The sequence below is a fragment of the Nicotiana tabacum genome, chromosome 7, assembly GCF_000715075.1.
Source record: "Nicotiana tabacum cultivar K326 chromosome 7, ASM71507v2, whole genome shotgun sequence".
NCBI classification, from domain to species: domain Eukaryota; kingdom Viridiplantae; phylum Streptophyta; class Magnoliopsida; order Solanales; family Solanaceae; genus Nicotiana; species Nicotiana tabacum.
The window spans coordinates 21,459,834-21,465,667 of record NC_134086.1 but is presented as its reverse complement, the minus strand read 5'-3'; the positions used below and the strand labels follow the sequence as shown (position 1 = coordinate 21,465,667).

Genomic DNA, 5,834 nt, shown 5'->3' with positions numbered 1-5,834 from the left:
CAACATACCGGGAGCACTAAAGTCTACCCGGCCTTGTTGATGGCCCAACCTCGTTCTATTTGGTATAATTTCTATAGAAAAAGTGGGCAATGCGAATGTGTTCACCATTTTCAGAAGACTCGGAGGGGTGGCGTAAGAAGACAGTTATATATAATTCAAATAATATCAAAACGGTAAATAGACAACAATTAGCACAAAATGTTCACAAAATACAGTAATATTAACTATAAATAAATCCAAATAAAATCATATTAAAAATCTCGAATTATTGAACCCCGAACCAGAGATTCTGGGTTCTTATCCCCACCGGAGTTGCTAGAGCTGTCACACCTCCTTTTTACTACCCCCGAAAAGGGGTATAATGGAGTTTTTTCCAATTTAAGTGAAAATCAAAACGGGATTATTTATATTAAAATCAGAGTCACCACTTGGGATAATTTATGGTGTCCCGAGTCACCACTTGGGATAATTTATGGTGTCCCGAGTCACCACTTGGGATAATTTATGGTGTCCTAAGTCACCGATATAAAATTCCGAATCGAGGAAGTTGACTCTTATTTATGGTCCGCGAACACAGAAATCCGTGTAAGTAATTATGTTAACCCGAGAGAAGGTGTTAGGCATTTTTGGGCTTCTTAGTTCTAGCACGGTCGCTTTGATCATACTTGGCTTAATCAAATTGTCTAATTACCCTTTTTAGAACCTATGTGCTTTCACCTCTTTTCATTAAGAAATTATCCTAAAAAAACGAGTCACGCGTACGTGTACCCATTTGTTTGGCGCATCAAAAATCAAGTCACGCGAACGTGTCCACAATTAATAACGTTATGTTATTATTAAGAAATTTCGGTTGAAGTTGCATGAACGCATACTCCGATTTTATTTTTAAGATCGTAATTATGTCACGCGAACGTGTACACAACCACGATAGTTTATTTTTCACCATTCATTCATCACAAGTTGATTGCGAAAGTTTCAGACAGTCAAAAAATCTCAACCTGTTTCTATATTTAAGGACATATTATGTAATCAGCCTCAGATTTGGTTCTTTTCCTCAAGCGTCCTACATTCTGCTGCCAAGAATTAACTGAATCAACAAACTAAACAATCATTTTACACTAAACACCACACCCAACATTTTAAATCACAAGCATGCCAACAAAAAAAGAGCACAATCTGTAGTTTCTTTAGCGCTAACAGATTAAGCAAATGAATGAAACTATAATAATGGAACCATATGTTCAACCGTATGCCTCTGTACCAAACTCAATTAAGATGGAAATATGAAGAAATGAGTCAATCCTTATAACAAGTCATTGAATCAATCAACACAAAGTTATTCTTAGCAAAGACACATTCTCCAAATTGAGAAAGATTTCAAAATTAAACCAAGTTCATGTGCATTCCAATTTAATGAGGCAAGTTTCTCGGCAACCCTAGCATTACCCAAGAATACCAAATAATTTTTTGAGACAAACTAGCCAGAATATATGGTTTGCTTGACTAACTATTTTAAAGTACGAGCCAATTAAAGCTTAACAAGGGATTGTAACAATTCTAACTGCCAAAACGAACCGAACAGATTGACAACAATCAATGAATACTAAAGAACAATTTTAGAATTCAATTGGCACTTAAATTCGACCACACAACTGGAAAGATCAAATATGCATCAAGTACATGACTTCTTAAAATTATCTTTCATTTGTAGATAAAAACTGGTATAAATTAGTGCAAGGGTATGACAGAGAGGATCGAAACACCAGTAGACTTAGGCAATCAGACCAATTATGACTTAACTTCAACCAACTCAATCCAACAACAGATACTCATTTTCCATTCAACTACAACATCGATCTTCCAAATAATTCTAGCAACAGTTAATTCTAAACATGACAATTAACAGAAGTTTGGAAATCAAAACATGAACCTAACCCGCAGGGACTCAAACATGAACATGATCTAGTTTCCAAATACTAGTTATGTCTTGCCAACAACTGACTTTAAAAGACTAATTAAATGAAGGAGGATAGACTACTGGAACACCTTAGCTTATCCTTTTGAAATCCTTAAGGATGAAAGTCACAAACAATTCAAACCATGTCAAATAAGCACAAATAGATTTTAATCGATAGATGAATTAGGATAGTTTCAGACTCGAATCATTAAGAAATGAACAGACCTAGCATGAAACTGACACGAATTCAAACTAATTTTTAGTTAAATTACTAGCATATCTTAACAGAAAAAACAAAATAGAAGAAAAAAGAAGAAAGAAAGGATTCCCAGCATTTCAAATTCAAACCTCGGATGATTTCAAATTCCCAGCATTTCAAAGAAGAACCAAAGATGATTTCAGCACTCATTTCAAATTCAAACCCCAACAAGAAAAGGATTCCCCAAAAACTTGTTCCTGAACATGTGAGGTAAAGAACAACTTGACACTAATATATACTCGAAGATAAGACTCGATGCTAGTTCATATAGAAATAAACAAGGAACTCAAAAGATGATTTCCGATTTCATTTTTAAAGCTCAAATTTAACCAAACACACAGAGATGTTCATGAGACCATAACGAGTAATCACTGAACCTTCATACAATGACCTCAAACTTGAAGTAAGCATGTTTTGAGTAAGTTTAAGCCTAAAAATGACACTAAGATTACTCTAAGAGACTTATGGAATCAAAAATCAAGCTGGAATTTAATTGAACACATTCAAAATAAGTAAATCCAAACTCAAAAAATGCTTTAAGCACAAAGATGAAACAGAGCTCGATCAAAATCCAGAGTCGACACCATTCGAGACTCGAAAATAAATGCGTCTATTAAATCTCAAACTCAAACATTTATTTATAAGCTTTCATCATATTTTGCACACCAGAAAAGTAGCGAAGGAAAGAAACGAACCTGTAATGATCTTTCTTCAATCTGCTAAAAATTGATACGTACAAAAACAACAAATTAATCTCGGAATCGCAAATCATGACCTTCGAACAAACCTCGGCTCTCGAACTCAGTCCAAACCCATAATAAACGTGAAATTTCTGAATTTAAAGATGAAGAGAACAAAGATGCTAATATCAAACTAAATGAAACAATTGTTTTTTGTATTTTTTGCATTGTGAGTGGAATTAAACAAAGAAAAATGCAGATGAACAAAAGAGAAGAAGAGAAACTTTGTCTAGAACCCTAATTTTCTCAAATGACCTCTGCCTTAAAAAATCCCACCCCCTCAACTTGAAACCAGACCTAGGTATATATACCCCTCTCTCGAAGTTTCTCTTCTTTTCTTCAAGAACTCCGAAAAAATCCTTTTTAGAACGAATCCGGACAGGTGGAAGGAAATGATTGATCCCAAAATCAATCCACGACTCCCATTTTATGGAATTCATCCTTCAGAAATTCCCAAACGCGTCTAGCACATAGGAGAGGAAATTTGTCAGAAGCAGTTAGAATCTTGGTGACGTGGTGAGATGGGGCCCGTGTGTGAGTGAATTCTCCTGAGTTTCAGGAGAGTTGGGATCGATTGGGGGTAAAGGAGGTGATGAACAATGCTGGGCACCATTTGGGAGCAAAAATTAGGGTTGGGTCTTTGTTTATAATATGTATCTTATATTTGGGGAAAGTGGGGCGGGTCGAACCGGTTGGCTGGGCTAGTTGGGGCGTTTTGTGCTGGATAAAGGATGTATTTGGGCAAAAAGGCTTTACTCTCAAGAAATAGTGAGTACAAATACAGAAAATATATTAAATTTTTTAAGCTTGTTAGTAAACTGTATTTGTAAAATAATTCTGGAAATATAAATTAACATAAACAGAAATGAACAACGAAATAACAGAAAACCAATTCGAGCCCACTGAATTCACAGTGTTTCCTTAAGGAATTTAATCCCCTCCTAGTACCCAAGGTTATGGATTATTTCCTCCCAGGATAGAATGAATTACACACTGGTGTAGTGGTACTTCAAACCCCAGTGTTTCAGCGAATATAAAGTTCGGTAGCAAATCACACTTAATGTTGCTTTGTTTGATGCTAAAAGTATGCATAAGAAGGAGGAGAAACTGAGAAAATCGTATTGAAATTCTGAGCAGAATAGTATTGTATTTATAGCCAAAGTTGGGTTGAAATCTGAAGAGGTGCAACTCTTCAGAATGGTTGTTTATGCAAAACGGTCACAACATAAATGCCATTACATAAATGGCTATTTACTCAACAATAAAGAGGGAGGGTAGTTAATTTTCTGTTACCAAAATAGAAAAACGGATTGGAGGATTTAATATTAATATTCTATTATTAAAATAAATATTTAATAACATTTCTGTTAAAATTTTACTATTAACAAATAAATTTAGTCCAAAAACATTAATCAATCAATCGATCATTTGACCAAATCCAAATCCAAATCTGAATCCGAAGCCAAAGCCGAAGTCGGGCCGAGCGAGCGACGACGACGACGGCGCGAGGCTTGCCTTCTTCTCAACTCTTTAAGAGCTAGAAGAAGAGCAATTGCTTATATACCCATAAAAAACCTCTTCCTCTTTCAATATGGGACAATGTCCCTTTGCCAAGGGGGAAACTTAAAATTTCACTCAAAAATTTTATTTCCCTCCATTTTCCATTCACCTTCTTTTAAGTATTTAATATAATTAAATACATAAAACCCAACAATCCCCCACATGAATGGGGAATGGCTATATCACGGAAACGTGCATGAAAAACTGTGTGATTATCAAGCAAGGATTAATTGCATCTGGATAAGTAGGTTTCCCTTTGAACTTTCCATAGTGAACTTATGTCGGATATACTCGATCAATCGGTAGATTTGATATCTTTGAACCGTCGAACTTTGGTGTATACCTAGACAACCACAGTCACACAACCAACCCTTAACCGTCTTTGGTTCTCATTGTTGTGTTCGTTTCAGCCATGAACACCGCCTGGTTTCATAAGTGCATAGAGAACTGGCCTTACAAAATTCTCCTTGAAGCGGCTAACACTTCACACTTACATAGGTGATTCCTAAATGTGTCATCCCGTAGATACACTATTTGATATACCCTGTATCAAATTAGAAATCATTAAAAAGCCTTAATTCGTTATCCTTGGTACTGAACATTGTCTCATCACGAGAATGGACCAAAAGTTCAGTTGACAATGTTGAACCGTCATTAATAACTTTGTTTGATCTCCTTGAACCTAGATCTTGGGATCTCCAGTTTTCTAGGTAGAGTTACTGCCACTATGACTTGTTCTCGGCCACAGTCCTATTCCTCTTGATGATTTCTCAACTACCTCTCTAGTTAGGTCTTTTGTAAGTGGATCCGACACTTTATCACTTGACTTTACATAACAATCATGATAATCCCTCTAGAGAGTAATTGCCTAATGGTTTTATATCTTCGTAGTATATGACGAGATTTACCATTATACATAACGCTCCCAGCCCTTCCAATTGCCACTTGACATCGCAATGTATGCATATTGGATCCAACGGTTTGGGCCAAAATGGAATATCTTCCAAGAAATTTCGGAGCCATTCAGCTTCTTCACCGGCTTTATCTAAGGCTATGAATTCAGCCTCCATATTAGAGAGGGCAATACAAGTTTGTTTGGACGACTTCCAAGATACCGCTCCTCCATCAATAGTGAATATATATCCACTTGTGGACTTGGAATTAGTTGATCCAGTGATCCAATTTGCATCACAGTTGATAAGTAGGATTTTAACACGTTTTATACCCATACTTGCCTGCGCTTTGAGTGTAATTTGCTACAAAATAGTCCCAAAATGCTTACAAATTGTGCTTGATTGTAGGTTTGAGCTATAAAGTG

At 36.0% G+C, this 5,834-nt stretch overlaps 1 long non-coding RNA gene across 1 annotated transcript; it reads right to left on the bottom strand.

The window, feature by feature from the left end:
• Window positions 1-976: 976 nt before the first annotated feature.
• On the bottom strand, window positions 977-3,585 carry LOC142182653 (uncharacterized). The gene is made up of 2 exons (XR_012711518.1): window positions 2,912-3,585; window positions 977-1,070 (listed from the first exon to the last, which is right to left on the bottom strand). It is a non-coding gene; the product is annotated as an uncharacterized LOC142182653 (long non-coding RNA).
• Between the last annotated feature and the right edge of the window lie 2,249 nt (window positions 3,586-5,834).